We start from the raw sequence: 26,932 nt of genomic DNA, 5'->3' as shown, positions 1-26,932 counted from the left end.
CTTTTAGTTATGTACTTACCATAACTTTGGATGTATGGGATCCATCTCGCCTACATTCATAAGTACCTACCCTCCTTCCCCCTTCCAGTTGGATTTAGAGGAGCTGTAGTCCCTCTTTTCTTGGCGTTCTTTCTTGAAGAACTTTAGTTGGTTTTTTTTTTCTGTGTTTGCATGGTTGTATGAAAACGAACAAACAAGATCTGGGGAAGCAGGTGTAGTGCATCCTGGGATAGGGAGTAGCCCAGCCAATGAGAGACTTCGTGCTAGTGTATTAGTTGCCGAGTCGGAGCCGATGGATCGGCTCCGAACCCATCTGTCATGAATGTAGGCGAGATGGATCCCATACATCCAAAGTTATGGTAAGTACATAACTAAAAGATATAATTGCTTCCCATTATGGGGGCACCTGACATCTGGGGCAAGAAAAACTGATGTAATGGTGTCGGCTGCATGCCTTATACCCCTGACTATTTGATGTCATGGAAGATGAGACCGCAACCGATGCAGGACCCAAGACTTTGTTAATCAGGCCGACTGAGGGCTACTTGCAAGCAGATAACCCAAATGTAATGACTGCAACAGTGAATACACTCGAACATCTACATTTATGATAAGTGTACACAACTGTACTTTCTGCATGTGTTGTTCCCAGAATTCCCATTTTTTCCTGCAATTTACACCTACCCTTTTCTAAAGATCCCATTTGAAGTTTTGTTTCTGTTACTATATTCGCTACTTCTAGTACAGGTCGTTTAGATTTGATTTCCATTTTCTAGTAATTGATTTTTTGGCAGCCACCATAATTAGACTCAACAAGGCCTTATTTATGTCTAAGAAATTCTTATTCTGCATCATAGCTAAAAAAAAAAAAAATAATTTCTTAATTATGCCAATTTGCGCATCCAGTATCAGTGATAGAGTAATCTGCAGGGAACTTTTAAAGTCTGCCAACTCATAACATTCCCCAAAAAATATTTTCCCAGTTACCTCTTTCTTCCCCATCACACCTCCAACATTTCTTATCTACCCAAGGAAAAATTCTTTGGAGTCTACTTGGGGTATAAAAATACCTATGTAAACACTTCCAAGCAAAGATTCTAAATCTTCTAGACTTAGTTGCATATTTGGGAGCCATACATATGCCCCCATTGTTTCTTTGTGAATTGCTTATCCAGTCTTTCTTGCCAATCCTTTCTAACCTTCTGTGATGATTCATATAGTTTTGCAGTATTTTATATGCCTTATTAATTATCCCTTTTTTAAACTGTGGCTTCTGTTTTAGATTCTACTAAAAGCTGTTAGTGCTGGTCTGTGTATATGTTATAACATAGTCTGCCCACATGAGGACCAGCATCTTAATGTGATTTTTTTTCTCCATTCTACCACTTGGTATCCCACAATCCACTGTGTTGCTTTAGAAAATTGCATCATGCAAGACGTCCTGGCTGCTTCCATTATTTTAACATGAAAGTTCTGAGAGTACTTGTTTTCTTTTAGTCAGTTTTATTCACTACATGTATATTCGTATTGATCAGTGCTGCAGTAGCCTAAGCTATGCGTGTTATGTCCTGCAAAGGATGCAACAGCCAGCCAACTTCGAAAGCTACAGAGAACCTTCCATGTGCCCATGCTGTTACTCGGCTCGAACTGACCTGACTATAAATCAGGCCTGGGTGGCAAGCTCTTCAGAGCTTTCTTGCTATCGAGCAGAGTAATCCGCTGCAGCTTTTGAGGATCGACAGATGGATAATGTTGTTTCATTGCTGCATGGAGAAGCTCCTTTTGGGCAAAAAACTTCCAGTTCACTTTTTTAACATAGTTACCTTTTCTGAAAAATATTTATCTAGGAAAAAGTGTTTGACCGTCATGTGACATTTGCTCACTTTAAAATGAGTATCACTTTTTTACTTTTATGATAAAAAGTTGTTTAAACTTAATTTAAGCTACTTTTTTCTGCAACAAAATGGGTGTTTCACTTTTTTGGGGGAAGATGAGTACACTTTTTACTTTGCTTTATCAGTAAAGGTTTCTTTTTTACATCTTGATTGTTGTTGCTAGACTTCCATGGGAATCGGGCACATTTTTCAGATTAGCTATGGACCCAAAAAGAGAAAGATTGTTAAGCAGTCTTTGCCAGCACAGCAAACTGATAAAATACATCAGTCATTGGCAGGTGAGTCCACTGTGGCCAAAGTTGTTTCCTCATTTTTTTTCGCTGGGTCCTTCTGCTGGAGTCTCTACAGCCATCATGGATCAGACAATGTCCTGGAAATTCCAGTCCTAACAAATCATATTTTTTGGCTACTGCCACAGTGATCACTGTGAACATATGGTAAATAAAACTGAGTAAAAGAAAGCAAGAACTTTGGTTAACATCCTCTGCAGCTGTTGTGCAATTGGAGAACAGGGGGAGACACTGTTGTGTGCTCTGAGAGAAGGGACAGGGAATTCCTGTCTTAGCCAGAAAGCTATACCCATCCCTAAGTAAGTTACACTGCTGGCAATTTTAGGTCTGTGTCTTCAGAAATTCCTGGCAAAAAGAAATGTATTTTCCTGTATTAGTGATACTGGACAGGAATAATTTATTGATCTTAGCTCAAGGTGTAATGTAGGTTCTTGACATTTCATGTTTGGCTGTTTTTGGTGAAAGAAAAAGGTGTTTTTCTTTTTCTGACAAGATTTAAGCAACCGAACTTCAAATTGAGTGTGAAGTGACAAACTGTACCCACACACATTTTTGATTATATGTAGAGTGTGGCTTCAGCCAGTCCATTTTGAAGGATTCTATATCTGAGACTCTTGCCAGAATGAATCTGTTATTTTGGTGAAAAAAGTGATTTCTCAATTCCTCAAAGTATTTGTTACAACTGGAATTTCCAGAACCTTCTACTATTCTTGCAGTTCTGAATACCTTGTAGAATGTTTTTGTTGCTGCTTGCTATTTATTGACCATCATCTTCCTGCCCAAGAAAAGCAGTTAAAGATGTCCTTCTGTTCCTGTGTTTCAGTATTCATACTGTGGGGTTTACAGCCCTCAGGCGATCTGACGTCTGCTCCTACACAAAAGCTTAAGCCTGGATGCTGCAGGTGCATGTGACATCAGACGTAGGGCCATAAACCAGGGACTATAAATGTGACGTCTGCACTCACAGACCTCATAACTTTTCAGCTGCAGACGATGTATGCTTTGACCGCTCCGTTCCTTAGTCTTATGACTTCACATAAGATAAGTACCCCATTGGGTTTTCGTTTTGCCTTACTTGAGATTGGTTACTGTAGATTTTGTTCAGCTATTTAGCTGATGTCTGAGAAAAAGTGCAAATGTAATTGCGGGTGTCAGCTATCGCATAAGGATTCTCACAAGTGTGTGTTTTGCTTGGGTGAGGAGCACGACCATAAGGCCTGCTCCATTTGTCAGTCATTCATTACAAAAACCCTATGCAGCAGTCTGGCAGCTTTAAACTTGTATCTTGAGAATCAGAGGTTGAAGCGCCTTGCTCGCAGAATGGATCCCGAATCGGCCACCCTAACTGAACAACCGAGGAAGAAGGCCAAAGTTTCCAGGCCTACTCCCGTTGACGCTCTGCCATCGGATGTCCCGCTGACTATTGATTTTAGGGGCAGATGTACAGCCAATTCTTCCGTCAGCTTTGACAGCTCCTTTGGAAGAGGCTGCTGTTGCAGTTACGGAGAGCATGTCAGCGGAGCCAACCCACGGCCTCAGCTGACGTAGAGGGGGAATCAGTACTTGGTCGCCTGAACAAGACTCTTTCTCCTCCAGCCCAGACCACGGTTACTAGGCCAACTCCTAAGCCAACACCAACTTAAAAAAAAAAAAAAAAAAAAAACTTAAGCGTATGTCGCAAGCTACTCCAGATTGGCAGACATTCACCAATTCCTTACTGCAGGCCTTTATAGCCCTTAAGCCTACACGCCCAGCCCCTACAGACATTCCATTGCTGAGCCCTAGACCAGCCTCTGCTTCTTCCCTCCCTTTAACCACTACTCAGCAGGGAGAAGAACCACCTAAACAATGCGACTCCTCTTCTGAGGAATCTGTTTCTTGTGTGTCTCAAATTGCTTCTCCTATGGACTATTACTCTCCAGACAAAAATTCTCTTGATGGTGATTCTCCTCCAGAAGATATTTCTTTTGGGAAAACTATCACAAAAATGACAGAGTACTTCAAGTGGGATACTACCTTGATGACAGATAGCCAGAAAAGATATTTTGAGCTTCTACAGTTGGAAATCCCCCTCCCCCTCAGCTATTCTACCAGTGCTACCAGCCTTTTCAGATGCCTTTAAGGCAGCCTGCAGGAAGCCATATTCTCAACCATCTGCCCCTAAAAGGCTGGATAGATTTTATAAAGTGCCAGATGAACAGAAGTTTCTAGTGAAACCTCCCACGGCTGACCCTGCAGTCATTGTGTGTCTCCTGACAGACAATCCAGGCAATTACTCTCTGCTTCTCTTTTGCCCACTGACAAGGACAGCAAGACCACGGATCGACTAGGTAAAAAAGTATATACCTCCTCCACCTTAGCCTTTAGGGCTGTAAATTGCCAAACACACATGGTAAAATGTGCTTTAGACCTTGTGTCTCAGGCCTCCACCATGCTAGCTTTTACCCCTGACTGTCCCACAAAAAATGACATTGCATCTAAACTGTCTTTAGCTACTCAAGTAGCCAGACACCTGATTAAATGCAACTACGATGCAGCAGAAGCATCAGCCAGGTCTGCTGCATCTGCATCTGTCAGTGTAGATAATCCTGGCTATGCCTCCAACCTCTTCCAGAGGACTTTAAATCCAAAATAATGGATGCTCTTCTAGACCACAATCTCTTATTTGGTAAAAATTCAGCAGAAAATTTCAAAAATCTCCAAGAAAAAAGAAAAGAACTTTAAGACATCAAGCAGTTGCTGGTGTCACCCTTCCCCAGATACTACTGGAACTACCCTGCTAAGACTTTTTGTAAAAAGAACTTTGTCTGCATCGCATCCTTCCTCCTCTAGACCTCGTAAAGGGTCCAGGAGATCACCTTACTGAAGACCTAATTCCCAGGGACCTGCTAAGCAGCCCTTTCCTGACCGAGGAGGTCCCACTTCAGCGTGACTGCCTAAATCATTCTCCTCTGACTGCCCGCCTTACCCAATGCCGCCCCTTCTGGAAAACAATTATCGCAGATACGTAGGTGCTCTCCATCATCCAAAAAGGATATTTTCTATCTTGGAAGGAAAAGCCGAGGCCAAGAAGAATTCCCTTCCCTCCAAGAAACCAGCTACATTTATTCCCTCCCATACTGAAAGAATTCCTGACTCTAGGAACTGTAGAACCAGTTACCACAGGGCAGCAAGGAAAAGGCTTCTATTCCTGCCTTTTCCTAGTCCCCAAAAAGGATGGCCTTTTGAGGCCAATCCTGGACTTATCCTATCGAAACCTGTTCCTAAAGGTACCAACCTTCAGGATGGTCTGCCTACAAAACTTGTTACCCCTCATTCCACCCAAGGCCTTCATGGTAATCCTGGATCTAAAGGATGCTACCTGCACATCCCTATCAGACCCTCCCACAGGAGGTTTCTGCCCTTCACTGGACATTCTTCGCACTTTCAGTTTACAGCCTTACCCTTTGGCTTGTTTACTGCTCCCAGAGTATTTACAAAATGCCTGGCCCCAACCATTGCCTATTGAAGAACCAGGGGACTCCAAATCTACCCTTATCTAGACATTCTTATTCTGGCAGAATCAGACTCCATCCTTCAAAACCATCTCACATTCACAGGGTCTGTCCTCCACAACTTAGGGTTCCCTATCAACCACCAGAAGTCCTCACTTCTTCCTCAGCAGGACAAAGTTTTCCTAGGCTGCAGGATAAGAACAGACTTAATGATATCCTTTCTCCCACTGGGCAAGGTGCAATCTCTCTCCAGCCATTTTCAAGGCCGCCTTACGAAATCACATCTCTCTGCAAGACCATTTCTGCAAGTCCTAGGTCTCGTGGCAGCAACCATTCCCATGCTTCCATTAGCCAGGATGCACATGAGAAAATTCCAGTGGTATTTAAAAAATGTGTGGTCTCAGAGCCAACATTCATTAGACAAACTTTTTCCCCTCCTGCCCTGCTTAAAAACAGAACTAAAGTGGTGGATTCAGCAGATTTCATAGAACCAGAGCCTCCCACTCCAGCTGCCCCCATCACTCTAACCATGCACACAGATGCATAAGATTTAGGGTGGGGAGCAGAGTTCCATGGCTTCTGGGTACAACAGCGCTGGGACCCTGCACTTCAAAAGCAACACATCATTGTCAGGGAAATGACAGCAGTATTACTGGCTTTCAAAGTTTTCCTTCCATTCTTATAACCACGCCTCCTGCACGTTGTGACAAACAACTCAACTGTCACTTGGTACCTCAGCAAGCAAGGAGGGACAAAGGCATACCAGTTATGACAGATAACTCTACAAATCTGAGAAATAGCAGCCAGACACAACCTCTTTCTGCAGGCCTCTTACATCCCCTGTCAGGAAAACAAACAAGCAGACTTGCTCAGCAGAACATCCTCCCCCCAGCACAAATGGATGTTGCACAGAGAAACCTTGTCCACCAGTGGGGCACACCTCAAGTGGATCTGTTTGCCTCCCCTCAGAACAGACAAACAGATTTTGCACCAGGGATCACACTCCACAAGCATGGTGAGTAATGTCTTCAGCTTTCCATGGAAGGGAATGTTCCAGTACGCTTTTCCCCCTTGCCTCTAATACACCAGATCCTACTGACGATCAACAAGGACCAATCAGAAATCTTGCTGATGACTCTCTATTGACCAAGGTAACACTGGTTCCCCCTTCATCACCTCCTAGCCAAGGGCAATCGCTACAAGTTACCCCACCAAGTGGACCTACTCTCCCAACAAAAAGGATCTCTCATTCACCCTCAAGCTGCCTTTACTGCATCTGACCCTTTGGGTGATCAACCTCTGATCCCTTTCAGACAACTGTACTCAGAAGACGTGCTCAGTCTTGAGGTAGGCCAGGAGACCATCTACCAGAAAAAACTACATGTCCAAACGGCATAGATTCTCAAACTGGTGTGCGCTTAAGGACAGGGACCCTTTTCAAGCAGATCCCTCTTTGGTCCTTAATTATGTATGTGAGCTCATTAAGGAAGGGCTAGCATATTCATCTCTGAAAATCAACCTTTCTGCCATTTCAGCCTGCTGGCCTTTACAGCCACCTATGGTCTCCAGACTGGACGTTAAACTTTTCCTGAGAGGGGTCTTGCATATCAGACCACCAAGGAAACCCATTCCTCCCCACGGGACCTCAACTTCATACTGGAAAAAAGAATCCTACCTCCCTTTGAGCCAGCAAGCACAGCTTCCCTGCAAATGTGCACATGGAAAACCATTCTCTTAGTGGCCATCACATTTGCAAGAAGAGTGTCTGAACTGCAAGCCCTTTTGGCTTGACCGCCTTACACCACCTTCCACGAGGATAGGTTGACTTTATGCACTAACCCTTCCTTCATGCCCAAAGTGGTGAATGAGCTATCTCTTAACCAGTCTATTCATCTACCAACATTCTTTTCCTCTCCATCTAGTAGTGCAGAGAGGATCCTTCATTCTCTGGATGTTCACAGGCAACTAAGATTCTACTAGACAAAACTAAATCTTTCAGAAAGTCTGATAAACTCTTTATCTTCTTCCACCCCAGGGCTCTGGGTAAGGCAGTATCCAAGCAAAACATTTCCGCCTGGTTTAGGAAATCCATTCTCTTCTGCTACTCTCACCATGGCAAATCGTTGCCCCTAGGGGTTAGGGCTCATTCCACTAGAGGAATGGCTACCTCTAAAGCCTTTCTCAAAGGTCTGGCCTCCATCATGGAAGCTGCTACCTGGTCGACAGTTCACACCTTGACTAAGCGCTACAAACTAGACCATGTCTCCAGGGCCAGAGCAGGATCTGCCAGGGCAATCCTACAGGGATTCTTAGAATCCTCTACCTCTGCACCCACCCATCACTCTTTCTAAGCTGTGGTACTCTCCCACAGTATGAATACTGCAGCATAGGAATAGGACATATAATAGTTGTATAACATCTTACCATAACCATAGATGTCCTTCTCTTCCATGTTGCAGTATTCCTTCTGTCCTTCTATACCCCCTTCTCCCTTTTTATGGATGCTTGGTATAGACCTGCGTATCCTCTCCCTACAGGCTATTCTGTTCAGCCCTACAGGGACATTTGCTCTTCAGCTTCTCCTTGTCCTTATACATCCTCTCTGGGCCTCAAGTTCTGAGGTCTGTGCATGCAAACTTCTCATTTTTATAGTCCCTGGTTTATGGCCCTACGTGTGACATCCCATGCACCTACAGCAGCCAGGCTTAAGTTTTTGTATAGGAGCCGACATCAGATCGCCCGAGGGCTGGAAATCCCACAGTATGAATACTGCAACATGGAAGAGAAGGACATCTATGGTTATGGTAAGATTTTTACAACTGTTCTTTCAACAGTGTTTTAAGTTTTTTTTCTATTACTCCCACATCTGACTAGTAGCTTTTGCTTTAGAAAACCTGGCTGCTGCTACTACATATTTGGTTAATACTAATGCTTCTCTTTCTGGCAAGGACGGGAAGACTTTTGATAAGTTTAGGAAAAATTGTATTCTTCTGCAGCACTTGTTAGTATTATCAGCTGTCAAGTTCATATGTTTAAATTTATGCTAGCCACTTGTAAGAATGAGGAATATGTTGCCCGACTGTTGCTTCCTGTGAAGAGAAATCTGCTTTACTTAGCTTAGTCTCTTCAGTTTCTGAAGTGACTGTCCATTGTTTGAAATGTGCATATGACTCTGGTGATGCCACTTCTGAGGAGATTTGCTTGATTGCATTCTCGAACTCCACCAAAAGGTATCAAAAATAACATTTTGATTTCTCCTTTTAATAAGAACTAGATTTTGGACCTTCTGCTGCAGAGTTGTTTAAAAAGTGTGATGAGAGAAGGACGCTTATTCAAGGGAGTGTTTGGATTTTTCAGCTTTACTTCTCCCAAGTTTGCCAAGGAATTCAATAAACAACAATATATTCAGTCTCAGCAGTCAGCTGGTAAGCATACATGTTTAAAAAAAAAAAAAAAAAAAAAAAAGGTGGCAGGGAGGTTCCAAAAATAATGCTGCCCCCCCTCAACAAAGGTCATTGTAAATCTGAATGACTGTAAGAGGGATTCCTCTCCCCCCTCCAACCCTGGCAGTTCTTTAATTCTTCCAGAAAGTCCATACTTCCATTTCCCTCTGGCAACAGATTGTTTCAGACAGATGAGTCTGACAGTAATCCAGGAAAGGTGTACAGATGGCCGCGGGAGCCTGTTTCTCCTTTTCGGGGGATTCGTCCGTCAGACCAGACTTTTCTTTTCCCTCCAGTCACACTGTTCTTTCTCCGTTAGAAGGATTTTATTCAAGGATGATTTTGGTGCCAAAGAAAGAAGCTTCGTAGAGACCATTTCTGGACCTTTCTCTTATGAACCAGTTTGCGATCGCTTCCAAATTCACATCACAGATTGTTACCCCATATTCCCTATTTGGGTTTCGTAGTCATCCTAGGTTTAAACTATGCATTTCACATTTGTATGGATTCCGATTTCAGGCGTTTAAGGTTATCTGCATCTGGCTCACATTGTGAGTTCTCTGCCTAATCTTTTGGCTATCTGCTGCTGCAAGGGTGATTGCAAAGTCTCTAATTCCTTTGGAAGCGTACTGCAGACTGCAAGGTATTCACATTTTTTCTTATTTGCATTAATTGCCTGTCTTTACAGTGTGTCAGGATTCTCTCATTTGAGTGAGGGATCTCCTATACAGGCTGGAATTCCAAGAGAACATTCAGAAATCCTTTCGGACTCCCCACAGGATTGTTTTCCTGTGCTGTCTGCTGGACACCTCACTTTAGTGGGCTTTTTTCCACAGGAAAAAAAAACTGATATGTATTTAAATATATTCCTGAGGTTTTCTAGTCAGACTTCATCTCAGCAAGGGAATTCCTCATGATTCTGGATCTCATGTCATCTGTACCTGGGATCTCTCCTTTCCCTGCATCAGCATCCCTTGACTTTTCAGGTTCCAGTTTTGTGATTTGTGAAAATGGAGATTGTGGTGGAGATGCCAAATTTCTCAGAATCCTGGTCTCCCATTCTCCCCTCCTGGTGCAGCATAGTCAGTCCCAACAAATGCCTTGGAATTTGCTTGGGAAGCATTGTTAATGGAAATGAGTGCAGGGTCTTTGGAACAAAAAGACATACCAAAACACAAACGTGAAAGAGATGTTGGCTCCTATAAATGCTTTGACGTCTTAGTCATTTGTAGTCCCTGGGACCTCAAGTGTTTACAGACAACTCAAGTGTTTACAGACAACACGGTGATGTGGTTCAAAAACGAGCAAGGGGGTACCAGAGCTTACCTTCTGTGTAGACTAGCCATTGTTGCATAGGATGTAGCTTTTCAGCATATTCTTACTCTACAGGCATCTAGCAGGACAAAAATTGTGTGACAGACCAGGCAAGCAGGACCACAGTAGATATTCACAAATGGAAATTGAATCAAATGGTCTTGCAAGATTTGCTCAGTCTGTGGGGAACATTTCCAATAGATCTTTTTGCCTAGCTCTCAAGAATTAGTTGGCAAAATTCTTCCCCATGACTCCTTGCAAGAAATGCTGGATAACATATGCTTTTTTCTTTTCATTGGGAATGATCCTGTGTGCTTTACACTCTTTCCACTGATATCCATGGTATTTCTAAAGATGCAGGAAGACTCGCCAGAGATCATTGTGGAGACTCTTCTGGCCCAGGCAGCAATAGCTCTGTTTATCTGGAAATGACCAGGGGCAGTTGCAAGCTTCTTGAAAGACTGGATTTGCTCTGAAAAGATCATTGATGTTTGATGATATCCGGACCCCAAACAACTCTGACTAGGTAATAGAGTTTTAATACCTTTTAGGCAACTTTTTCTGAGTATGCATGGCAGGTATTAATGGAAGCAGGCAAGCATGCTAAGAGAAAATCATACATTGGCAAATGGATAACTTTAATTGGTGCCAAGAAAAGAACCAGCACCCATTCATGGCTAGTGTTTTATCTGGTTTTTCGTTATGTTTGTGAGTTACTGTCTTTTGGCTAGTCTTACACCTCATTCAGGGTTCATTTATTGGCCATTTTAACATGTCTGCTCATGGCCCCCACAATGTAGTATCTTATGAAAATCTTATGGGGTATTGCATACAAAGCCTCCTAGAAAACAGGTGTGTCTGAGTTTTTAATTAGTGTTAGAAAAACTAGCTCTCTCTTCATTTGGAGCAGCTCATCAGACTGACTTGAGGTTCTTGACCTGGAAAATGGTCTAACTTATTCCTCTGATCTCTGCAAAAAGAACATCCAAGGTGCAAGCTTTTATCAGGGGGTCAACCTTATCTCAGTTTTCACAAAGCTGGGATTTCATTGAGATCTAATTCTCCTTTTATTTCTTAAGTGGTATCCAAGTTTATTTTAAGCCAAGATATCCATTTCCCTATCTTCTTTCCAGAACTTAAAAATGAGGGAGAAAGGGTATTCAGTACCTTCTGATGTCCGCATACAACTCTGGTACCATATTAACAAAACTACATCTTTTAGAACTTCTCTGTTCATTTCTTGTGAAGTTAAAAAGAAAGGGCAGCTAGTGTCAAAACAAACTTTTTCCTTATGGTTGTCTCATGCTATTAAGTTTTGTTACCTCACCACCACAACAAAATTTATACCAAGCATGGTCAAGTTTGATTCTTTCAAGGTCTTTACTTCATCTATAGCTTTTTTGGAAAGGGTTGGATTCTAGAAGTATTTTAAGAACAGCAACTTGGTCTGTACATACATCTGCAAAGCACTACAAGCTTGATTCCTTCTCTAGGTCTGGATTAGGCTTTATTAGGAACATTCTCTAGGGGAGCTTGGATCCTTTTGCTTCCGCGTCCTAAATGTTGGAAACTGTTGTAATCTACTCTTATAACTAAAGCTACTGCAGACGTATCAGTGTGAAGAACATACTACAGTTGTAAATAAACTTGTAGCAATAGGTGCTCGAATGAAACTGATGCAGAAGCCCCGCCCTCCATCCCCCATATGTTTTGTGTGTTTTTATGGCAAGTTATGGGCATTTAGATTGTTTATCCTAACATTGTCCTTCTCTGGGCTTTCACCGTCTCCTCTCTGTTGGCCTGAAAGCTCTGAAAGGCTTGGAGTCAAAACCTGACTTTTAATCAACTTTTCCCTCAGTTTGCAGTTTCTACCTCAGTGTTTGTTATACATAATGTCTTTGTTAAAGAATGGTAGACAGAGCCAAAAATAATGGAGAGAGAGAAACCCAAAATCAGGGACAATTTTCACGCATTACGTTAGTTCCATCAATGTAATGGAACAACAGATGTTCTTCGTGTTTCACTGTTGCAGTCATCACATTTGGGTTATCCCTGCTGGAGTAGCCCTCGGCCGGCCCGAATACTAGAGACCAAGTATTTCTGCATCGGCTGCTGTCGCTTGAAGACTGACGCCGGGTCGTCAGTGGTATAAAGGAAGGCAGCCGACACCATTGCACCAGTCTTTCTTGCCGTGGAGCCAGAAGCAGAAGCAGTTAGAATGAGTGCTGGTCGGCTGCTACCTGAGTTTCATTTCCGAATTGAAGTTGAAGTCTTCTAAAGCTAAGTACCCCATTGGGGATCCTTTTTTCTTGCACTAACTGATGTCAGAAAAAGTTAATTTTTTCGCATGTGGAAAGCAAATACCACACTGGGACTTCCACTCCTAGTGCGCCACTTGTCTGTGGCCAGACCACGACGTTCCTCATTGTTGGTTCAGTGCTTTAACACCAGAACTTTTCATTGTTGGGCCCTTATTGTAGCCAGATATTTCCGTTTACAGTCCTTGAATTCTGATATGGCTTCCATAAGTCATCCGACAGCAGACCTTCCGAAAAAATGTAACGATAAAGACAGACCGCACAGGACTAAACCTTCCGACGACGATACCGCCAAGCTGGTAGTCAGTCCTCTGGAATTCACTGAGGCGCTTTCACAGCCCCTGATGCCTGTTTCAGTTCGCAGGCCTCTACCGAGACCCTTTCGGAGTCCGGTATGCCGCAGAACTCTTCTTCGTCTACGGATTCTTGGTCATCCCTACCTTGGATGGGTCCGGAGCTGCTGTGCAGGCACTGGCTTCCAAGGAAGTCCTTTGTAACACCAGATCAAGGCATAAACTGATGTCTTCTTTCATGGCTACCGTTCTTTCTAAAACAACCGAGTTCCTTAGGCCCAGGGTCGAACCTTCCCCAAGAAACAGACATCCAACCATACTTTGCAGCTTACTCCCTTTCCTCCGTCACAAATGTTTAAAGTGGCAGAGGACCTTATGCTGATTAGCGGAAGCCAAGCCACTCCCTCAAAAAGAAAGAGATCTGTCTCCAGAAGTTTTGTCTGAACAAGAGTCAAATGAATCTGATGCATCTGACTATGAAAACATGCATCCCCCCTCTACATATGAGGATACTGATGCAGAGGAATCTATTCCCTCAGCCTCTTCCCGCAGAGGATTTTACCTTTGGAGAAACCCTGCATACTTTAAGGGAGCATTTCAAATGGGAGGGTCAAGACTGCCCACCGTCTAAAAAGAGACTGTGAGTTCTTGGACTTTACACAGCACAGGCCCTTAGCCATCACCCCCAGTCCTTGATGTGGTGGATGATGTCTTCCTTGAATCTAACTCATCTCCAGATGCCCTCCCTCCTGCTCCCAGAAAACCAGACAGGTACTACAGAGTCCCTGACTCTCACAAATATCTTTTTAAAAACCCAACAGTGGACCCTGAGGTCATTACTCAAGGCCCAAAAGGGGTTAAAGCTACTTCAGCTAAGAATCCCACCCCCTCAGACAGGGATTCCAGAACACTGGACAGATGGGGTAAAAAAGTATACAGCTCAGCTACTCTTGCTATCGGGGCACTAAATTGTCAGCTTCATATGCTTAAATATCACCAGTATCCTTTGGAACTCCCTAAACAAAAAATGTCCTCCTTTCCTGCATGGGCATAATCTATATCTGTTGTGGCTTAGTGGTACATCATGCAGGCTGGTGAGTCAAAGGTGTGGGGTTTGAGACTGACAAAGGGTATTTTAGGGGTTGGGAGGGTGGCCTAATGGTTAAGGTGTTTGTCTTACAAGCACAAGGTGCAGGGTTTGAGTCTCACAAGGGATAATTGACTAAGCTTAAAATGGCTCGCAAGGGCAGATAGCTTAGTACTAATCTATGAACCTATAAAGATTTACAGGAATTAATGCATTCTGCTGGTCTAGTAACTTAATACACTTTGCACTGCGGTATTGACGCCCTAGAAGCTTAAGCTTCTTTCAGGGCAGCAGTCACTGGATTTGTCATTAGACAACGTGCATGGCTTAAGGAACAACCCCTGCCAGACCCTATCAAATCAAAATTGTTGGATGCACCCTTGCACAAAGATAACTGATTTGGTACTAAAGCAGAAGAAGTGTTGAAGATGGAAGAAAAAGCAAAATCTATGCAGACTTTTAAAAATTTCTTACAGGTACAGCCCCCCTAGGGTCAGCAGGCATTTTCCTTCCAAGCACTGGTCCTTTCCTGCACCTGGTAAACAGGGACAGCCTAGGCCCCGTGGAAACGGACCTCCAAGACAGCAGCCCCATGAGTTGCAGAGATCTAAGCAGTGGACTGCCTCCACTTCAAAACCAGGGAGTTCTAAGCCACCCCCTTATGGTAAGAACTTGCATTGACTCACCCCCTCCTTACCTCGCCTCTGCCCACCATCACATACCCCTAGGAGGAAAACTCTCCTTTCACTCAAGCACCTGGGCCACCATTACCAAGGACCAATGGGTTCTGAACATTGTGTCTCAGGGGTACAAATTCTCCTTCCACACCCTTCCAACCCCAAAAGTGTTCCCAGATCTACCACCAAATCAGTGAGCAGATGCTCAAAAGCAAATCCATACCCTGCTCTCTCTGGGAGCAGTAGAACACGTTCCTGCAGAGCAGATAGGCCAAGACTTCTACTCCAGACTTTTTCCTGTTACCCAGAAAAGAGGGCACCTTGCGCCCTATCCTCGATCTATCCATTCTAAACACCTTCCTGGTGATCCCAAAATTCAAAATGCCCACCCTCCAGCAGCTGCTATCCATGCTGTCTGAGAACGCTTTGCTAGTCATCCTGGACCTAAAAGAGGCCTACCTCCACATTCCCATCAGGGAGTCCTGCAGAAAATATTGTCGCTTCAGGGCATGATCTCAACACTTTCAGTTCTCTGCACTTCCCTTTGGCTTATCTACTGCTCCCAGGGTTTTCACAAAAGGCCCGGCTCCGGCCATTGCTTTTTGCAGTTAAAGAAATATTCAAATTTACCCGTACTTAGACGACTGCCTTATTCAGGCAGACAGCCAGGAAAAGCTGCTTAAAGACCTGGCCTTTGTAAAGGACCTACTAACTTCCTTAGGGTACACAGTCAACGTAAAGAAATCCAAGCAGGTGCCCACCAAAAGGATAATCTTCCTGGGAGCAAGTCTGGACACAGCTTCCCAGATGGCGTGCCTAACACCAGACAATCAGTTTCCTATCAGCTTACTTCTCTCAACTGGCCACTAGGCCCCGGCATTCTGCAAGGGAAATCCTGGAAGCCCTGAGGTTCATGGCATCTTGCATACTCCTTTTCCATATGCCAGACTGGATATGAGGAAACTTCATTGGTACCTAAAGAGCCTTTGGTGTCAACACTCTCAAGATCTGGAAACTTTTACCTATCGCTCCTTGCCTGAAGGAGGAATTTCTTTGGTGGGCAACAGCTTGCTCCTTCAACAAGGGACTTGCCCTTTTTCCCACACCCTGACACCCAGACCCTCACCACAAATGCATCAGATATGCTTGGCATGCACACCTGGATGGCAGGTGCATACAGGGCTAATGGAACCCTCAGCAACTCCCCGTGCACATCGTTCTAAGAGAGATGATGGCTGTGCAACAGGCCTTAATAGTTTTGAAACCCATTCTCCCTCCAGTGGTTCTCCTGATCAAAACTGACAACACCACTGTGATGTGGTACATCAACAAGCAGGGAGGGACTCACTCCTACCCTCTATGCAGGCTGGCCATGATCCTTTGGTTCACAGCCTCTTCCATGCAGCTACACCTGTTAGCACAATACCTACGAGGCTGTCTCAACTCCCTGGCAGACCCATTAAGCAGAAAACTGTTGGACCCCCATGAGTGGCAGCTGAACAGAAACACCTTCTTACTAATAACTCAGAAATGGGGAACCCCGGAGGTCGACCTCTTTGCCTCCCACACCAACCATCAGCTCAACAAATTCTGCACCAGGGAGCATCACTGCATAGCATGGAAAGTGGATGCCCTATCCTTCCCCCTGGGTAAACCTCTTGGTCTATGCCTTTCCTCCCCTATCTCTCATTCCCAAGGTACTGATCAAAATAAGGGTGGAAAAAAACACGGACCATTTTCATAGCACCAGACTGGCCCAGACAGCAATGGTAACCTTTGCTGCGCAGCCTGTCCCCACTGCCCCATGGAATCTTCCTCAGATTCCCAACCTCCTAACCCAGAGGGAAGGGGAATTCATGCACCCCCAATTGCAGACACTCAGTTTGGCAACTTGGCTTATTACCTGACCCCTGACCAATCTGCCGTCCTCAGTAAACAGGTTCTGGGTGTTATCCGAGAGGCCAGATGCCCTAGCACCAGAAAGTCTTATGCAGATAAATGGAAAAGGTTCTGCACCTGGATCCAGGCTATGGGGGCCAATATGACCCTCTCATCCTGGATTCCTTAGCTGACCTACTAAACAGTGGTCTCTCTCTCTCTCTCTCTCCTCTATAAAAATTCATGCCTCTGCTATTTCTGTTGATTTTCCCACTGAGCAGCCTCTTTTTTTCACACCTTCTGATCAAGCAGTTCCTCAGAGGGGCTAACAACTTGAGTGCCCCCCAGAAGGGCACCCATCACCAGCTTGGGACCTTAACTTTAGTTTGGAAAAGCTCACCCTGTCTCCATTTGAACAAGCATCTTCTGCAGAGCTAAAATTTCTTTCCTGGCAGACAGCCTTCCTGCTGGCCATCACTTCGGCCAGAAGAGTTTCTGAGCTGCAAGCACTCATGGCAGTGGAACCTTTCATCTTCCGTGCAGACAGGGTATCCCTCAGAACTAATCCAGCCTTCATGCCCAAGGTGGTGTCCAGTGTGGCTCTCAACCTGTCCATCCATTTTAACCACCTTCTTTCCTAACCATCAAAATAAAGGGGAAAGGATTCTGCACTCTCTAGATGTGCACAGACAGCTCAGATACTATCTGGACAGGACTAAACCCTTCAGAAAATCTGATCAACTGCTGGTTAGCTTTGCATCAGGGGCAGAGGGTTAAGTCATCTCCAAGCAAACCATTTCCAAGTGGATAGCACACTGCATCCATTTCTGCTACAAACAGCATGGCAAGGCTCCCCCCAAGAGGGTCAGGACCCACTCCACCAGAGCAGCCGCCACCTCTGCAGCATTCCTCAGGAGTCCGCACCAGGGACATCCTGGTGGGTGCCACCTGGACATCTGTTCACACCTTTACCAAATATTACCACCTGCCTCACTTTTCTAAATCCAGGGCAGGTTTTGCCTCTGTAGTCTTGCAGGGCATGCCAGCCAGCCCCTAGCTTCCTTGACTGCCTCCACCCATTTCCTCAGCTTTGGGAATCTACCCAAATGTGATGACTGCAACAGTAAAACATGAAGAACATAGTACAGTTGTGTATACTTAAAATAAATGTAGATGTTAGTGTCTTCACTGTTGCAGTCCAGGTTTCCATCCCTCCTTCCATTGTCTGTTTCGTTGCCTTTCTTCCTTGTTTTTCTCCTTTCCTTACAAGGGACATATTGGTATTTTTTTTCCACTGGTGGGGTCCTGCCACCAGAGCCTGGTCTCCTATTTTTGGGGCTCCTGACCGGTTAAGGCAAGAAAAACTGATGTAATGGCATCGGCTGCCTTCCTTTATACCACTGATGACCTGACATTTGTCTTCAAGTGACCGCAACTGACGCAGAAATACTTTTTCTCTGGTATTCGAGCTGGCTGAGGGCTTCCCCAGCAGGGATAACCCAAATGTGATGACTGCAACAGCGAAGACACTCTAACATCTACATTTATGGTAAGTGTACACAACTGTACTGTTTTGTATACCACCATTCATTTTCAGAACACTGTGTGCAATTCTCATATATGGTATTACTGAGTAATGTAACAGAAAACCAGAAATGTTATGAGGAATAGGGCAAAAATAGGCATAATCAGGGACATATGATGTTTTAGTAATGTAATCTGTACTTGCTCCTTGTAATTTTTTCCTACAGATTGGAAGCTTTATCCAATTTGTCATGATACAACACATGACTATTTCCAGTTGGAAAGTTTCTTAGACTAATAAGTCATTGTGGCACAGTGCATTCAGGAAGAGCCAGCAAAACCAAACCCAATAAAAATCATTTATTATATATACTAAGGACAGCAAGGAAGTGCACAAACCGGTTTCAGCTGGTATTAACACACACAGCCTTCTTCAGTGAACACTGTCCTTAGTATATATAATAAATGATTTTTATTGGGTTTGGTTTTGCTGGCTCTTACTTTTTGTTCTCTGTATCATGCATTTTTTGAGCCGTGCAATTGCTTACGTGCAAACAATTTTTCATATCATTACAGTGCATTCAGATCAAGGCACATTGTCTCTCAGAATCTGTATGATGAGGAGTGTGGTGAATGTTTAGAAAAAACATTACCAAGTACCTGTGTAATACATACGTAATTTATTTCTCAACAAGATTATCTGAGTGCAGTCTGTAGCTCCTCAGCTGAGACTCTGACTGCAGAAATGGCCACCTCTAAATCTACAGTTTTGCTTATTTTTCATTGGTTTTATTTCCTTTTGTGATACTAAATACTCTGACTGTAGCTTGTCCTTGTCTTCTGTTAAGAATCGAAGCCTGCATCACATGCATTCAGTATTTGATTCTCTGCTGGAGTTTTAAAACCAGAAAAGCATTTTCTCACTCACTGAGTCCCTGTATTGTGCTTTTAATCATGCTGGCTTTTAAGTTGCATGTCCCTACTGTATATTTAGCTTTGAAAGCTCCTCTCAGTCTTATTTCCACAGTTCATTCTACTGAGCACTGAGAGCCGCAGTGGTTGCATTGTTGCTTCACAGCAAGAGATTCTCCTGTTTGATTCTCGGCAAGAGTGCCTTCTCTGTGGAGTCTGCATGTCCTCCCCGTGGTCGAATGGCCTCCAAAAGGCATGTGGGAATGGGCGTGCCTTCGCTGAAGGTTGGGCGTCGGGCTGGCAACTCGGCACCATAAAAATCTACTGCCAGTCGTTAGCAGACCGGAGTTCCACTGTGGCGACCCCTAACCGAGAAAAGCCGAAAAGATCAACAGCATTCTACTGAGCACTGAAAGATCAAACTGGGAATACCCTCCCCTTAGAATCTTAGACATGTTTCTCAAGTGTACCCCAGTATGAGGAATGTTTCTCATTTGCCATCTTAAAAGACCATGTTCAAAAGACAAAAGGTCTGCCACACATTAATTGTTAGGAATTTGTTAACTGATATGCATCACAAATAGAACTGAATAATAATAATTAATCAAAAGAACTTTTAGAAGTAAAAAAATTGCATATTTTAACCATGCAGTGAGTTAAAGGTCTTAATGTCCCACATTTTCTCCATTTGTTTCACATTGTGAGAGGTAATGTTTCACATTCTTGAGATGGAAGGGTTGAGAGTTTTGCTTAAAGATTAGGTGCAAACTGACAAAATCAAAGTAGACTGCTTAGAAATGCAATTCTTCAGTAGTTGCTTACCTTGGCTGTCTTTCTGTCATTTAAATTTGACGTCTTCCCAAAATTCCCCTCCATAGCCCTGGCACGCTCCACCAACATTATTTACTCTGCAGGAAGTTCTGCTTTCTTGCTGATACGCAGGTCAGGGTCAGCGGAGTCTATTACCTTGTCAGCAAGGTGGGGGGGATGCATACAGAGAGGATTTGCATATCGGGCAGTTTTACTTTTTTTTTTTTTTTGGTCTAATTTTCAATTTTAAGGGTAACTGCACATTGTTGCTTAATCCATTCTTCAAATCCCCATGCAATCTGTGTTCCTTTTATGTGAAAACAAATGTGAATGCTGCTTCTGTTTTATTTTTGAATAAGCACATAACTTGTGGCAGAGCCCATAACTCGTAATCATCTCTGTTTTTTGCCCAATGTCACTGAATCTTACCTTTCATCTGTCTATGATTTTAGAGAATGCCCATGATTTTGCTTTATAATTTTACTCTGTCCATCCTACATAAAACTTTCGATTTTCTAGTAAATCGTTGAGGATTACAGTCAGACACTAATGCAGTATATTAGAGTTTCACAGTTTATAGTTCATTTTACCTGTAAAATGCATGCTAATGGAATATATTTTCTATTCATAAATAGAGATACTGCACTCTGCCCTTATGCAGCAGGAAAGATCTAACTTTACATCATCAAACTGATAAGTATAACCCATCAACAGCTGGGTTAAGACTACTACTAAGGAAGAAGCTTGGGATTAATGCTACTTTTTGTTTCGGGTGGGAGAAGGAACAAAGTATTACTGATTTATCTGTGTGCAGCTGTGTTGAGACTAATACAGTCTTTACTACCAGACAGATGGCACTTCTAATAAGAAACTCCAGACCTCAAAAGTGCTACTGTCCCCTGCCCCTCTTTGGCCCACATTAGTAAGCACTTGGACCATGGATTTGCATTTTTCAAACTGCCTCTGTTGCCATCTTGGTTGAAATGGGCATCCTGGGGCAATGTAGTGACTGTGTCCTGTTTACTAACAACCATGTCCCCACCCTCTGGAAAAAAATCTGCATTCCCCTTTATAAGGGTGATAACTCAGTATAATTCTCTAATTATATAAGCACAGCTATTCTACCTTCACTGTCTTAGGTGCTTGAAACGTATAGCCACAATCTGCTCCTCAGCTATCTTGCCAATAACAGTCTTTCTCCAACACAACATAATATCTCTCCCCACCACAGTGCAATCAGTGCCCTCCTTAGTTTCACTAACACCATCAAACATCATAGAAACCCAGGCATCTTGTCCTGCTTTCTTGACCTGTTTGAAGGTTTCAATACATTTTCATACCAGAAATTGTTATACTGTCTTCCTTGGCTCTTGACCACACATCCTTCTCGTGGCTTTATAGTTAGCTAGCAAATTGATGTCAGGCTGTAAAATGTCAATGCAGATATTCCTCATTCCTCCCTTAGGATCACTTATATCTAACATCTTCATAAATATTCTCCAGACAGCAAAAAATGCTAGTGTAGTATAATTTGCAGATGACTCCTTCCTCATCAGCTCAGCATCCAGCTTTCACAATCTTCAGCAGATCCCTCAACACAGTTTTAATTTTGAGTCATGGTTACAAACCTCTAACTTAATGTTCAATCCAAAGAAAATCAAGTTAATGTCATTTCTTCCCAATTAATACCCGGACTGAAAGCATACTTTCAGTATTGCATCAAAAGATAATACTGCAGTAGAGACAGTACAATCCGCACGGATACTTAAAAACTTGACCACTTTCTTCAAGCCATTAAAACAAATGCACCAAAGCTCTTGAGCACTGTGCCATGCTAAGACCATACCTTAACAGCTAGAAGAATCATTGGTCCTTTTGAATTTTTAGTTTTTTCTAGTTTTTGTTTCTGCTATTTAGGCCCTGCATCCGAGTGGGTTTCTGCTTGCTCTGCTGCTCAGTTGTTCACCAAAGCCAGATAGATATATTTAACAAATTTTCCCTTAAACTCCAGAAAGAAATATCCATTTGCCGAGCTCCTCCATGATCATTTCTGAAAAGCCACCCCTAGTGACAACAGTCTTCAACCTAGCATTACGGACAGTTGTTACTACCGTTGTTTCTCCTGCCAACCTTGTTGACTTGGGTCTCTTGAGGCAGTGTAGCAATTGCCTTATGTACACAGACAACCCTGTACTAATAACACAGTCTAGTACAGAGTGCGAGAGATGTATTTACCCCAGGAATCTACAATCCATGCTCTGTCACTCAAAACAGTAACCTGTAGAAGGGTGTCAACTCACCCACCACTACGTATTCAAATAGTACCACTACTCATACACATAGTACACATCAAACACATAAATCCACATCTGTGGAGGTTCTCTCAAAACACTTACAGAAACACCAGAAACCTTCAAAAAACAAGTCTGCTACAGCTAACACAGTTTTCACAACACCCATGCCAGATAACACCAGTGTCTCACCCACCAAGCCCGTAAGGCATAACTCTCAAAAAACTAGTTTTCTTGTCATTGGAGACTCAATAGTGATACACACGTATGTCACACTCACCAGGCTGGACAAGGAGAAAGTCACGATCAGCTGCCTGTCTGGTGCCAGGATTTGCCAAATCACACATGCACTCTGGTCTCTCAGCAACAAGTACCATTATGACTCTGTCATATTTCATGTTGATATGAATGATCTGAGACATATCTCACTGAACTATATGGAGCGAGACATGGTTGAGCTCTGAGTATGTGTCCCAGGCAGGTATGTCCCTAGCGTTGAGCAACATACTATCCTCACCTAGAAGGATGCCACAGTATAAACAAAAAATGACTGATTTCAATAACTGTCTTAGTTTTTGGTGTTATTCCAAGGGAATCCAGTTCTTGTTTGCCAGGGAAGCCATGGTCGACAAATTTTGCTGCTTTGCTAGAGACTGTTTGCACCTGGCACCCCTAGGTTTTGGGCTGCTGGCAAAGGCTCTTGCCTCCCCCAATAGTGCCTTTATTTAGGCAAGGTCTCAAAAACATTACCAACATGAAATTAATCCGAACAAAATAAGGGTCATGCTGCTAAATGCTAGGAGCTTAAACCAAAAACTGCACTCCCTGGAAGCACTTCTTTCGCTAGAAGATGTAGATATCTGTGCAATCAGAAAAACCTGGTTTAAGGCCGCATAGAGTACTGTGGCCCTGCAAGACTACAATGTCTTGTACACCTTTAGACCCCAAAATGAACATGTGAAAACCAAAGGAGGCGGTGTTTCAGTCTATATTAGAGATGAATTTACCTCACTTCTAGTTAGACTGGACAACTCCATGGTGTTTCCAGGTCCAGGTTATGGTAGGTAAGATCCCCATTCAAGTCCTAGCCAGTATAGGTTTCCCTCCATGGGTCACAACACCTATGAAGCCTACTTAACCAAACTGAAGGCGATACAAATTTTACCAGACACACTGGTTATGGGGGATTTCAGTTATCCTGCCATCAACTGGGAACCCTACTCTAGCCCAAACTCATTAGCACAAAAGTTCCTTGCTTTGTGAATTCAAATGCCCTGGAGAAAATTGTCCATACCCTGACAAGAGAAACAGACATTCGAGATCAGGTCCTCACCAACATGTCAAACAGATGCACTGCTGTAACTGTCAAACCCTCATTAGTTAAAACTGACCACAAATCGGTCACCTTCAAACTGATACTAACACCGGAAGTTCACAGAGGGTGAAATCCGACTTAAAAATTTCACCAAGGCAAACTCTAACCTCCTAGGTGAAGGTATGAATGCATTGCGGCCCCATCCCAGGCTGAAAGTGGTATCCAGCTATACCAAAGCTTAAACTAAACCCTCTGCAATCACTTGCATAAGTGTATAAACTTTGCTGTACCAGATAGAATCAAAACCAGAGCCCCAATTAAAATCAAGCTGTCATGGTGTTGTCCAAGAAAACAAACACAGACCCAACAATGGGGAAAGCACCTTCCTCAGCCTTATCAGGCAAGGAAGACAACTTGTCAAATCCTCCAAGAGCTCCTTTGCAAGAAATCTAGCAAGTACTGCCAAGGATAACCATAAGGCCTTTTACAGCCATGTTTGTAACCTAAAGGGCAGAACCCAAGCATGTCTAGTACTAGTGACCAACGGTATCACACACATTGTCCTCACAGAGATAGGAAATCTGCTAGCGGATAGATTTGGTGAAAATTTCACTCCCTTATGCCCTGCTTACAACAACCCCCCCCCCCCCCCATCTTACATATCTGAAGAGTAGGTCCTCAAAGCCCTGTCCATGGCAAAGAACACTGCCTCTGTGTGACCAGATGACATCCCTGGCTGTCTTCTAAACAGGCTAAAGCATGTGAACTATCATCACCACTACATATCCTTTTCAATCATAGCCTGACTACAGGCTTTGTTCCTACGAATTGGAGAACCGCTACAGTTATTCACCTCCACAAAGGTGGCCTAGCAACAGATCCGGGGAATTACAGACTCGTAAGCCTGACCAGCCTCATCTGTAAGGCCATGGAACATATAATTATGGACTTCATTAATAAAGACATAGGTGTCCTCCAATGTCAGATCCTTCCTGTTAAATCTGGTGGATTTCTTTGAAAGTATGACCAAGGCCATTGATGAAGTCAGATCTGTGCACACAGTATACCTCGACTTAGTAAAGGCTTTCAACACAGTCCCACATTCAGGCATTACCGATAAACTTAGCAATCTGAATGTAAACCCTTTCTTTCTAAAATGGGTTGCCAACTGGCTCACAAACCAGGCACACACTATCACAGTGGGTGACTCCACATCAACCAGCAGACCTGTTACCAGCAGGGTACTACAGGAGTCCGAGTTGGGACCTCTACTGTTTGGTATATACTTCTCAGAGCCTCAGGTCAAAACTAAAGGGTTGTGGCTGACCAAGTTTTCAGAATACTGCAAGCTAGGCGCAATCATTGAATCCCCAAATGATGTCCATGTACTCCAGGATGGTCTCAAACTGAATGCAAAGAAATGCATCCTCATTCCATGTCTCTTCACACTATCAAATCAATAATATCCTAAGTACCCATGAAGTGCTAAGGGATCTGGGATCACAGCTTGATTGCAACCATAACTTCGACCACCATGTGTCTACTGTTGTATGTAAGCTTTCCACATAGCTCACTTGATTAGTAAAGGCATCACCTTGAGAGTAAAAGTTATAATCCCTCTATACTCGGCACGTATCTGGCCCGTAAAACGCCTCATTTGGTAAGAACCGTACTAAGCATCTACAGCAATTAGAGAGACCTCAAATGTTTCTAACAAAGAAGATCAAGGGCCTCCAGCATGTGCCTTACACGGACCAACTAAAATCCCTGTCACTATACTCTGTTTCATATAGACTTCTTTGGAGAACCCAAGAACCAAATCTAATGAACTTGCTGCATATCCATAAATCAAATGGGTCTAGGGCTACCTGTTCCAGGGACTTAAATATGGCTTGCGACTTAAATAGGACATGATGGAGGGGACAAATTTATCTCACAGCGACTTCCACGTCTTTGGAACAGGCTACCAATTAATGTGAAACAGAGCACCTCTAGAGGAACCTGGATGAGTGGATGGGGCACTGTAAATTCTTGCCAGGGATAGCACCCACAATCCTCCTGGACATGGGCAGTTAACACTAAATGCAATCTTGAGTATTGAGTAGTACCTCTATGGTATTACATTCAGTTGAAACGGCTAGGATTAAAATGACCTCCGGGTCGATAGCTTAGTAATCTCCTATGATCCAATGGCATCATCCTACTTTCTTCCTACTTCTCTTTATGCATCTCCCATTTTTACTAATTTGAACTCCACATACAAGAGGAAACTTGGCACATGTTATAGCAAGAAAGCAAAATTGTCAGCAAATATTAATTACAAAATGCATCATTTTGTGGGCCTTAAACAATTGTACTTGTTTGAGCTACCACATTGTCTGACCTGCAAACAGCTACTTAGAGCATCTAATCTAGTCTGTAAAGCCAAACTCTGCCCATCTGTAAATAATAGTCTTCGCCACTACTCGCTAACAAGGGAGTTGCCCTTCAGGAGTAAATTTCTCATAATTACCACAACATCAAAAATACTCAGCAGGTGACTCTGTATACTCTAATTGCACTGAATAAAGACAACTAGACAAATTGAAATTTTTAAATTCAGACTGACAATTTCTGTTTGACTGTAGGCTATTGTTGTGCATTACTATTGGTTAAAGTTAATACCTTTAACAGTACGACCTTGCATCTCAGCATAAGAATCCATACTCTGAAATCTGTTCATCCTTTTCTTTATCCAACCTGACTAACTTAAAGAAATATGATTAGCTTAATAACTACACCTTCCCTCGTCTCTCCCATTTTCACATGTTCATCTACTAGTAAAGCACATCAGTTTTTCTTTATCTTGGTACTCTTTATCACCTATGTCTGAAATTGCATCAACTAATCTCCTTCCTTACCTCAGTATAATTCTCTCTGGATGTAGTTTCACTTTACAGTATTATTCTTTGATCTACTGTAAGCTGAAATAATATACAATGCACTTTCCCTGTTTCATGATATTACTGACATGATAACTACATTTTTGTTTAGATGTGATGTCAAGTTTCACTTTCTGCTGTAAAGGTTTATCAGATTCACAGTCATTTGTACTTTCCATTTTCCTGATTTTCTGTCGTGTTACTTGCACCTTTGTTCTTACTTTGCTTGTTAATGTTACTTCTAAATTATTGTACTAATGGTGAAAACTGTAACCACATGATATGCACATAATATTGTACTGTATGCTTAAGTTTATGGAGATTTTCTCCTCGCCTCCACCGAAAATGGGTTTTGCCCAATCGGACTCTCCAGTCAACAAATGGAAATAAAATTATCAATTAAGTGAATTAATAAACTGACACACTGTGTGTCTGTGTGTGTGTTTTGTAGTTGCACACAGTTATTGGGG

At 43.1% G+C, this 26,932-nt stretch overlaps 1 protein-coding gene across 1 annotated transcript in view; it reads left to right on the top strand.

The window, feature by feature from the left end:
- PAK4 (p21 (RAC1) activated kinase 4) overlaps positions 1 to 26,932 on the top strand; it is a gene marked incomplete in the record, with an annotated part of 2,042,725 nt that overhangs the window by 599,964 nt on the left and 1,415,829 nt on the right.

Source organism: Protopterus annectens, chromosome 1.part0, assembly GCF_019279795.1.
Source record: "Protopterus annectens isolate FY-2018-M chromosome 1.part0, PAN1.0, whole genome shotgun sequence".
In the NCBI taxonomy this organism is placed as follows: Eukaryota; Metazoa; Chordata; order Ceratodontiformes; family Protopteridae; genus Protopterus; species Protopterus annectens.
This window is presented reverse-complemented; position numbering and strand designations above follow the sequence as displayed.